The 11,781-nt window shown below is 33.8% G+C and overlaps 1 non-coding gene across 1 annotated transcript; it reads right to left on the reverse strand.

Annotated features, from left to right (window-relative positions):
- Nucleotides 1-9,180: 9,180 nt before the first annotated feature.
- LOC128281117 (small nucleolar RNA R71) lies at nt 9,181-9,286 on the reverse strand. The gene has a single exon (XR_008271332.1). It is a non-coding gene; the product is annotated as a small nucleolar RNA R71 (small nucleolar RNA).
- Nucleotides 9,287-11,781: the final 2,495 nt, after the last annotated feature.

Genomic DNA, 11,781 nt, shown 5'->3' on the forward strand with positions numbered 1-11,781 from the left:
ATTTAGAAACCATTCATTCAACCCCTAAAATCATAACCAATAACATACCACATCAATATGTCATAACCAACATTTTTCACCTATCTTCCTCATGCATATTCTCACCATATTATCAACTAATTCATGCCAAAAAATATACCAATTCATCAACCCTATATCAAACCAAATCAACCATGATATATCATTGGTAATTAATCAAAACAATTAACCACTTAGCCATCACAACAACCATACCAAACATGCCAAAATGTAAGGCTATATATACATCACATATCACTCACCAAATTCATAAATCAAGCCAACTTAAATGGCTAAATATACACCAATATTACATCATTTCACAAGCCAACACACATGGCTAATACCATAACTCAAAACTTATCATCAACTTACAAGCCTATACATGCCATATACTATATATACATAACATCAAAAGTACCAACAAGTTGATCGATAGTGTGACGATGTTCCTGATGATCCTCGAGTCTGAGCTAGCTTTGATTATCTAAAAAATAGGGAAATAACACACAAAGTAAGCTTTAAAAGCTTAAGAAGCCATATACAAATAAAATTAACACATGAATCAACATCATTTCCATCAATAGGCAAACTATGAGTATACACCCATAAACTCATAAACCTTTCTCAATGTATTCATATTCAATATCCTAAGTGAATTCATCAAATACTTCCCTTTTCAATACTTGTATGAATCTCGTACGTACCTGAGTCACTTAACTCATTCACACATTCTTTCAGGACTTGACTTTGCCCGTTAAACCTTTCGAAATCATTAAGAATACTCAGAAATGACATATAGCTCATACAATGCCATATTCCAGATATGGTCTTACATGTTATCTCATGTCGATGTCAATAGCCCAACTATGGTCTTACACGAAATCACATAACGATGCCAATGTCCCAGACATGGTCTTACACATAATCACAATACAATGCCAATGTCCCAGACATGGTCTTACAAGTAATCACAATACAATGCCAATCTCCTAGACATGGTCTTACATGTAATCACATCTCGGTAATCCTAATGTCATGACATTCGTATCCTATATTATTCTTAGGGTTCGTACAAAACTTTCGAATATTGAAACCCTATTGATTCTTGCTCTTCAACATTCATAGCAATTCAATGATAATTAAACACATATAATTCAATTTAAAGACATTTATTTGCATATGAACTTACCTTGTATATACGATGAACGGATCGGATCGACTACTCGACAACTTTCGATTTCCCACTATCTAAATCTTATTTCTTTATTTCTTGATCTATATGAATTCAAATTTAGTTCATTTAATCACCTATTCATTCAATTTCATCCAAAAATACCTATTTGGGCATTTTTACACTTTAGCCCCTAAAGTTTCTCATTTATTCAATTTAGTCCTTATCTCACAAAAACACAAATTACACCAAATTTGACAAAACTCATGCTTGCCCGAATTACCATAGTTCCCCTAGCGGCCCATATTTCATATTTATTTCACATTTCAACCACGCAATTTACACTTTTCACAATTAAATCCCTAAGATGCATTTTTAGCTAAAATCACTTAACAAAACTTTAAAATCTATCATCAAGCTTTCATATTTCATCATCAGTCATTCAAAATCTTAAGCATTCATCAATGGCACTTCAAAAAATCATTGACAACTTCAAAAGTTAAGGCATGGGCTAGCTAGAATACAAAGCAACGATCTTAAAAACGTAAAAATCATCAAAAATCGAGCTCAAAACACTTACCAATCGAGATCTCAACTGACCGAACCCTAAAACAAACTAAATGTTTACTTCTTCCATAATATTTAGCAAAATAAAGATGAAATGAAGCTTAATTTTTGTTTTGTTTTATTAATAATAACCTTATTAACCAAATTACTAAATTAACCTTATTATAAAACATTTAATATCATCCATTTAACGCCAATTTATGTAAAATTTCACTAGCAATAGTCTAATAACATTATATCGACCTTTCATTTAATAAACTATAGCAATTAAGCACTTTAAACAAGTGGAATACAACTTTTGCATTTTACGCGATTTAGTCCTTTTGTCAAATTAACCATCCAATCAATAAAATTAAAACACGGAACTTTCACATACATGCTATCATGTTGTAAACACACAAAATAATATTAAAATAATTTTTGACCTCATATTTATGGTTCCGAAACCGCTATTCTGATTTATCTAAAATCGGGCTGTTACAAGGGATGTTACATGATGTCGCAACATAGGAAGTAGAATAGAAGAATTCCAAGACTACCTTCAATGTCATGACATACCTCTGAAGACACCCTGAAGTTGAGCATACTACCCTCGATGTAGCGACACATTTTGCACAAGCAAACATTAAGCATGAGTACAACAGCTGACCTAGGGTTAAGGACAATGACCTCCCTAAAGTATATAAATAAGCTCATTTAGCACATGTTATAGATGCATCTTTCATATTGTATAATTTTCTCTTTAGATTTAGTCTTTAGTTATTCCCTTTTCTTAGGTTTTGGATTTCTATTCTTGTTATTTTCTTTTGTGAAGAAATCAAATTTTGGAATTACTGTCAAACTCTTTAAGGATTCTACGCTTAAAGTCAATACAAATCAGGCTTCTTCTAAATTCTATTATTGAATTGTTCTTTATGTTTATTTTTTCCATCAAGTTTAAATCATTTATTAGATCCAAGAGGAACTAATCCTCCTGTAGAGGATTAACGAGTGGAGGTATGAATAATTAACTGTTTTGTAGGGATTTCTTAATGGATCAGTTTTTTCAGAAAGAAAGAATCTAAACCCTAGGCTTGACAGCCCTAAGAAGTCATCAATGTAAGAATTAACCCATATTTGGTATTGTCTATTTGTGAACGCCTTAACCCTAAATCAGTTTGGACTGTGAGATCGAAAGATAATTAGTTCTTGTTGACTCATTATATCAGTGGATGAATTAGAAGATCCTACTGAGGTATTTACTACTTGATTGAGAAAGAAAGCCTATAACGCTAGTTGATTAAAAATACCAAAGTAAGCTAATCACCAATGCCCAGATTTGATACATGATTATTTGATTTTTCATTTTTCATTTATTTACTTTTCATTTATTTCCATTTTTTTAGTATAGTTTATCAAACTCGTTCTTTTAATTCTTTGTACTATAATCCAATTAAAGTACTAATTGGATCTATTTATGTTTAGAGTAGAATTAATTTAGTGCTTACCTCCCTTGGGTACAATCCTCGTAGTACTTACCTACTCTGTTGAAACTATATTACATCCTAACTCGTATTGTAATATCCTAATTATGGGCCTAGTCGGAATAGTGGTTTCGTGACCACAAAATCCGAGATAGAAATAATTATTTTATGATTATTTTGAGGTCTATGATATGATTGCATGATTGTGTAAAAATTTCGTGAAGAAATTTTATGCATAAAGTGCTTAAATTGAAATTAGGGACTAAATCGAATAATTTGCAAAACTTGTATTCTAGAAGTTTCTAGTATGAAATTTTTTTGAAATATTAATTAGGAGGTCTTAAATAGAATTTTACCAATTTCTAAGTCTATGGACAAAAATTGGACATGGATGGAATTTTTGGAAAGTTTAGTAGTAAGGGCATTTTGGTCATTTAGGGGTAAAATGAATTAAAATACAAAATTAAAAGCCAATTTTGCTCATCTTCAACCCCATGGCCGAATATAGAAAGGAGAAACCATGGCTAGGGTTTTTCAAGCTTCCAAGCTCGATTGTAAGTCCGTTCTAGCCTCGTTTTAATGATTTTTACGTTTTTGGAGTCCCTAGCTCGATTTAGCTTATGTTAGCAATAATTTAACCTAGGGTTTATATTTGGAAAAATACCCATAGGTGAAATTTGTGTATTTTGGTGTTTTATGATAGAATATAAAGTTTTAAATTATTTTAGACAACTTGTGCTACTCGGTTTTAAGTGAAAACGAGCAAAATGGCTTAATCGGTAAAAATACCTAATAGTCATAAGTACATGTTAGAGTGAGAATTTGATGTTGCCATAGAAGGAAAATGATCAGCATGTCATAAAACATAAGAAAATAGGCTGAAGTTTAATTTACGAGCTTTGGGGCAAAAGTGTAAATATGCAAAAGTTTAGGGCAAAATTGTAATTTTTCCAAAATATGATTTTGGGTCAATTTGAATAATGTGAGTCCTAATTAGACTATATTTTAAATGATAGAGCAAGGAAAACTGAAATTGGGCTAAAATGGGGAAAATACCAAGTTGTGGACGAAATGGTAAAAGTAGTCATTTTCGCATACGAGGTAAGTTCATGTGTAAATAATGTAGCATAATTGTTATTTTAAGTTATTGATGTTAATTATATGATATGCTGATTTTTTATCGTGAAATATTATGCTTTGTGGTTAATGTTGAGTAATATGCAAATTATGTTTACTACTTGATAAATATGAATTGCTACCGAGTATCGATTCCCGATATTCCATGGAAGACGGCAATGTGAGATCGAGGAAAAGCCCGTTTGAACCTTAGGAATAGATTAGGATACAAGTGACATGTCACTAGGATGGTTGAGCATCCGAACTCGTTGAGTTGAGTCCGAGTTCACTTATGGATGCGAGCGTCTGAACTCGTTGAGTTGAGTCCGAGTTCGTGAGATGTAACTAGGCATCCGAACTCGTTGAGTTGAGTCCGAGTTCACTTATGGATGCGAACGCCCGAGCTCGTTGAGTTGAGTCCGAGTTCGCTTATGGGCGGGTTACATGATTGCTTGATTGAATATGTGGCACTTATGTGCAAGTTATCCATGTATCCGAATTGTATTCCGATGTGTTCAACGGGTAAAGTTCTACTGAAATGGAGGAATACTCAAGATGAAAGGGACGTATTGGTAAGTTTTGTGAAATGGGTACTTTGAACAGGTATGTACTTAACCCTCGGGTTGAAAAATCGATATAACAACAATATGGTAAGATGATAAATGAAAATGTGATATGAATGTCTTGGTGATGATTATGCAAATGATGTTTTATGTTTGCTTATATGGTTATGTTACTTGCTATTTGCATGTGAACTTATTAAGCATTTATGCTTACTCCCTCCTTTTCATTCCTTGTAGTTTTGACAAGCCAGCTCGAAAATCGGGAACGGTCAGAGGCTCGCTCACACTATCCGTATACCATCTTGGCATAATGGCTTGTATATTTTGAGTATGGCATGCATAGCATTATAATCATTTTGTATATATGGTCTTATGATATGGTTATTGAGTGGTATGGAAATGCTTGGTAATGATTAGCCATTGGAATGACTAATCATGATCATATTTGGTGTTATGTATGTCAAATTGCTAGCTAATCCATGGAAACCATGAAATAGGTAAAATTTACCATAAAATAGATTCAGACAGCAGTAGTGACGTGAATTTGAAAAATCAATAAAAATAGTAGAAATGAAATTAAATAATGAATAAGTTATGGAATCGAAGCTTGATGAGTCTATTTTCATATGGAAGAAGCGAAATAGGTATATGAGCTATATTTTATGAGATGTTTAAATTTTTGTGAAACAGGGCCAGAGCGATTTCTGGATCCCCTGGTCTGACTTTGGAAATTCACCATACATTTTACAAAGATAATTAGAAGTCATGCTTTATATGTAAAGATTCCTTATTGAGTCTAGTTTTATTAGAGGCAAACGACATAGTCATTGAAGCTCTGTACAGGGAGATATCTGATTCATAATACACAGAGGTCAGAGTAGTTGAACCCTGAAACAGGGGAGACTTTAACTAATAAACTGTACTAATTTGCCTTACCAAAAATTCTAGAAAAAAATTAGTAGATATATATATGAGTCTAGTTTCAGGAAAAATTTACGGAATTGGATTTCGAGTTTTGAAACTCAGGATATGATTTTTAAAGTGACTGTGATGCAGTTAGCCAGCTTGTCTGGAAATTTTAAAATGAATTGTATGAGCTGTTTAAGTAATAAATTAAGTCCGTTAACACCTCGTGTTCGACTCGGGCAACGGTCTCGGGTAAGGGGCATTACACGTATACTTGCGGATACCACTTTTCATATCTTTTGTGTAGGATTTCTACTCTAGGCGTTGATACGGTCGAAGGCGGTCAAGTTGTTAGCGTCTTTGCTAGGGAGGCAACGTCACTATATTAGTTTTAATTCTTGCGTATTAATAGAATAATTAGGGAATTTTTAGGTTATAGCTACAAATTCAATTCTTTCATTTTGTACTAATTTTATCTTTTTAGGTTTGGTGTATGACTCGTATTAGGGAAAACCTATAGAGCCAGTCACAGAACCAGAAGGACAAATACGTAGAAATTGTCGATAGCAATAACAAGAATAGCAGGTGCAGAATCCACCACTTTCTATAGGTAACGTACTACGTGTAACAACCCATTTTTAGTGAAACCAGAAAAGTGGTTTTGAGACTACAAATTCAAGGAGTAAATTATTATTTTATTATTATTTTAATGTCTACGGTATGCTAGTAAGGTCGTATAAATATTACGTTAAGAAAATTTGACGTTTGCATGATTAATTTCGTGAAATGGACTAAATCATAAAAGGTGTAAAGGTAGAGTTCTATAAGTAAAGTTATCAACTAGGTATGAAAATTTAAATTAAGGGGATTTATATGGTAATTAAATCATAATTATTTTTAGTGGACAAAGATAGGCATGAAATTGTTGTTTTGTTTAGTTAATTAAAAGGGTTATTAAAGTAATTTTGGTAAATAATTGAAAATGTAAAATAATTAAAAGATGAAAAGGTTGTCATTTCTTATTTCTTCCATCCATGGCTGAAATACACCATTAAAAGGGGAAGATAAGTTCGGCTTGTTCATCCATTGCATGTGAGTATAATTTTGTCCCATTGTTAATGATTTTTATGTTTTCGAGATCGTTGTAGCTTAATCTAGCTAGCCTAGGGATTAAATTACAAAACTATTTAAGATTTAGGGTTTTCCCATGAATATACTTGTAAGGGTTTTGATGTTTGATGGAAGATTGTGAGCCCTTGTTGTTAAATAAGCAAGTTTCGTAAAGGGATTTTTGTTGAAATTTTGATTTAGGGACTTATTTATAAAAGTAGTAAAATTCCATTATAAAACTATGAAATGCTTATTTGTATGGTTTGATATAGGTCCCTAGTGCATTCAGCTAGCATGAACTATGGATGAAATTGCTTAAATATCAATTTATAAGCTTAATGGCTAATTTGTAAGAAAGTTAAAATATTAGGGGAAAAGTGTAAATTTTCAAAATTATGAATTTTGGACTGAATTTAATTGTATGAGTATTAAATGGATTGAATTTGCTTATTTAGATCAAGATAAACCTTGTATGGATCTAGATTGAGGAAATGCTAAAGCTTTGGATTAGTTGTTCTCACTTTTAAGTCTTTGTAATCGAGGTAAGTTCATATGATTAATTAACATTTTAATGTTATATTGAATTATATATTCATGTATTATTTTCCATGAAATCAAATGTGGAAGTCCAACGAGGATTCGATGATTATCGAGTCCCATTTGAACCTTAGGAATACGTAGGATAAAAATGACATGCCATTAGGGTTACCATGTTTTGGGTGCTGGTCTTGAATGTCGTACCGGTGGCTCAAGTCTTGCATTTGTTTCGGATACTCAACAGCTTGTGTGAGTAGCATCGCGTAGCCTACATTCTGACCGTCAGCTTGTGTGAGTAGACCCATCTCATAGCTCGAGTGAGCGACGATGTAAAGGAAAAAGAAAGGTTACAACTATATGTTTAGCTCACTTTGTGTGAGATTTTCCGCATATTTGATGTTATTCTAAATGGTTCAACGAGCAAGAAAAGGAAAGGAACAATAAGTGTTCAAATGACTTATGTCATGAATCTATAAAAAGGATTGAAAAACAAATGTTAAATGAAAGTATTTCTATGTTCATGATAATGATAATTTCAAATGATATTGTTCATGTTTAATGACTTACCTTATGTTAATTCAAGTGAATTATGAGTTGATGCACTAACATGTGTTGTTGATGATGTGTAGGCTTGTGTCAAGCTTAGGGTTGGCACACAAGTCAGGTAGTTACAAGTCATGCGACACGACCGTGTGTCCTTTGTAGGTTTAATGCATACATGTTAGGTATTTAAATGGCCTGGCACACGAGCGTGTGGCATGGCCGTGTGACCCAACTTCAAAAGTTATACAGGCACGGACATGGGTTGGGACACAGTCGTGTGTCCCTATTTTGATTGTTACATGGCCTAGCATACGGGCATGTGGCTTGGCCATGTGACCCAACTTTGAAGTTACACGGGCACAGACATGGGCTGGGACACGACCGTGTGTCCCTATTTGGATTGTTACACGGCCTGAGACACAGGCGTATGTCTCATCCCTGTGAGTCACATTGTCTAGCCACACGGCCGTGTGACCCCTGCAGTTCAAAATTTCTAAAATTTTCTTGAACTTTCTGATTGATTCCAATTTAGTCTCGAATTATTTCTAAAGTGCCTGTATAGCCTTGAAGGCTCAATTAAGGGACGAAAACATGTATACGAATGATTTATGATATGTTTATGTTGAGGTCTAATATATATGTTGTAAAGCTTCATTTTTACAGTAATTCTCCGTAAGCTTATTCCAGCGACGAATACTAGTTAGAGGTGTTACACAACGTGAGATTCCACTATTTGACAGGGCTAACAATAACAATCTAAAAGATCCACCACCACCACCACAACCACCCACAGATATAAATATGACACATAACAAGAGGACTCTGAGAAAGTATGCACTACTGAATCTAGATATGGTTCAAGGGAGTATAACGAGGCCAACTAGCACAACCAATAATTTTAAGATTAAGCCAGCTATGATCTAGATGATCTAGAATAATTTTTAGTTTCGAGGAACAATGGCAGGGGATCCAAGTCAACATTTAAAACGGTTCCTCTAGCTTGGTGGTACCTTCAAGTACAATAGGGTTGTTAATGACACTATTCATCTTCGGTTGTTCCCCTTTTCATTAATTGATAACACCTTCTCTTGGCTAGATTCCTATGCAGTAGGATCAATCACGACATGGGATGAACTCATAGGGAAATTCCTAGAATAGTTCTTCCCTATTAGCAAAATGGTCTAGCTAAGAAGGGAAATTTCAATGTTGAAGCAGTTAGAAGGGGAAAGCTTTCACGAAGAATGGGAGCATTTTAAGACACTAATTTAGAAATGCCCATACCATAGATTACTTGAGTGGTTACGGCTGTAAATTTTCTATAATGAGTTAGATGTGCGTTCAAGCTCAGGATTAGATGGAGTTGCACGAAGAGCTCTAATGAACAAAACATATGACGATGCATAAAAATTAATAGAAAGTATGGCGATGAATTCCTGCTGGTGGCCAACTGAATGATATACGTATGGCCAAAGACTATCTATGGTGAAGGATCTCTAGGAGGATGACAAATATCAACAGTCAGTAGGTAGAATCAATCGAATAGAGGCTGTGAAGAATGCACCACATGTCTATGGGGGAGACAAAATGCTCTTCCACTATATTAACAATCACATCGAGAATGTGAACTACATTAGAAATAAGGGAGGAAACCAAGGAAGAGGTAATGGCTCAAACCAAGTTAAAAATTCTAACTATCAACCTCCTTATTTACAGAAACCCCAGGAAAGAGCCAACCTAAATGACCATATTGTATGTGGTCAATGTCTTGATAGAATCGATGGGGAGATGTAGTCAATGAGAACAGGCATGGAACAAGTGTAGTTTGAGTGCACTAATACAACAAGAACATTGACTAAGCTTAAAGACAAGATGAGTCTAATGAGGGATATAAAAAGAAATTTTGGCACAGGTATTCCAAGCAATACGAGAATAATCCTAGTAGAAAAGGGAATGAGCATGTGAACGAAATAGTGCTCCGAACGGGTAAGGTACTAAGTAGCCCAGAGAACCCAATCTAGAAGATGAATAAGGAAATTACTGATGATCTTTAGGAAGAACCCTTAGGAGCTGATGATTAAACAGAATCAGAGGAAGTAGTTGCACAGGCAATTGAGCTAGAAATAGAAACAATGAAAGACTCTGTGGTTACAAAAATACCAATTCCTTCAAGGCTAGAAGAGAAGCAAAAACGGGATGAAGATGAGTTTGTGAGTTTTCTAAACTTATTCAAAACGTTAAATGTCAACTTGCCCTTAATTGAATTAATTAAGAAAGTTCTTAAGTACGCTAAGTTCTTAAAAGAAATTATGTCTAGGCGTAAAAAAATTAAGGCAGGTGAACAAGTTAATATAAGTGTTTGCTGTAGTGCTATTATTATCGAGAAGGTTTACAATTTCCATAAAGGTAAGGAGGATTCATTTCAATAGAGTTTTATGTGACCTAGGAGGTAGCATTAATTTAATTCCTTTATCCATATATGAAAAACTTTTTTTAGGGGACCTCAAAAATACCCAAATAACACTTTGGTTGATAGATCCTCAATACATCCAAAACGATTAATGAAAGATGTGTTAGTCAAAGTACACAACTTTATCATTTAGGCGAACTTTGTAGTTCTAAACTTTGAAGAAGATCGAGAGATACCAATCATGTTAGGGAGATCTTTCCTACCCACTTCAAGGTCTACCATTGATCTGGAAAATAATGAATTAATAATGAGGATTAATGGTGAAACCAAAATTTTTAAATGTGGCCACCCACAGAGTAGGGAAGGTAGCAGGAAATTAGGGGAGCATTGCAATAAAATATCTATTTTTAAACTTAATAATCTCGAATCAAGGTGCATACTTTCTTTAATCCAGGCTGGTCGAATAAATAAGTTCTAGGAAAAAGATAAGCGGAAGAAGGTGGAATGGCACGATGGGCGATGGACTAAAATTGAACGAACAGGAGAACCGTCTTTACGTGAATTGATGATTCTGTCGGATGAATCCTAGAGTAAAACTTGAACTATTTAAATCAATATTTAACTTTTTTTGTAAATTATTGTAAATTTAGTTAACTATTTAATTTAGGTTTTAAAATTTTAATAAATATATGTTTTATAGAAATTATAACATTTTAGAAATTGGAATTTTGGGTGAAAAGAGAGCCATTGTCGCAACATCAAGGCTAGAATTGATGAAATTGAGAAAACCATTTCGATGTTATGATATGAATTTTGTGTGTCACGATACTGAAGTAAGTATACCCAGAAATCCAAAATTCCAAAATGTGTTGAGACATCGAACCCCAACGTCGCGACTACGGTAAACTGCCAGGTGTGTTGCAACATGGAACACCTGTGTTGCGACATTGCTATAGCTTTTTGTAGTGTTGACCTGATTCATTTGAGCAACCTGGCGTATTAACCCTCTCTTATACCTAGTTTATACCCTTCAAAGTATTGGTTTAACTTAAAAATACTCTAAACTTATATTCTAACCCTTCTTAAACATCCTAAACACCTCAAAACTCTCTCAAACCCAAAACCCTTTTTATGGTAACCTTCAAGCTACAAAACTTCTTTACTAATTGGAACAACTAGTCGAGAATAAAGCAACAAGGTGAAGGGTTCTAAACTCACTTTTTATTGTTTTATTGGATATATTGCTTGAATATCTCATTTGTAGATTTTAGTTAATATGCCTCCTAGAAAGATTAAAATATCGATTATTTAGGAACCAAAAATAGTCTCAAGTCCCTTAAAATTTTGAAAGAAAAATGTTAAGAAGTATTATCTAGA

Source organism: Gossypium arboreum, chromosome 9 (assembly GCF_025698485.1).
Source record: "Gossypium arboreum isolate Shixiya-1 chromosome 9, ASM2569848v2, whole genome shotgun sequence".
In the NCBI taxonomy this organism is placed as follows: Eukaryota; Viridiplantae; Streptophyta; class Magnoliopsida; order Malvales; family Malvaceae; genus Gossypium; species Gossypium arboreum.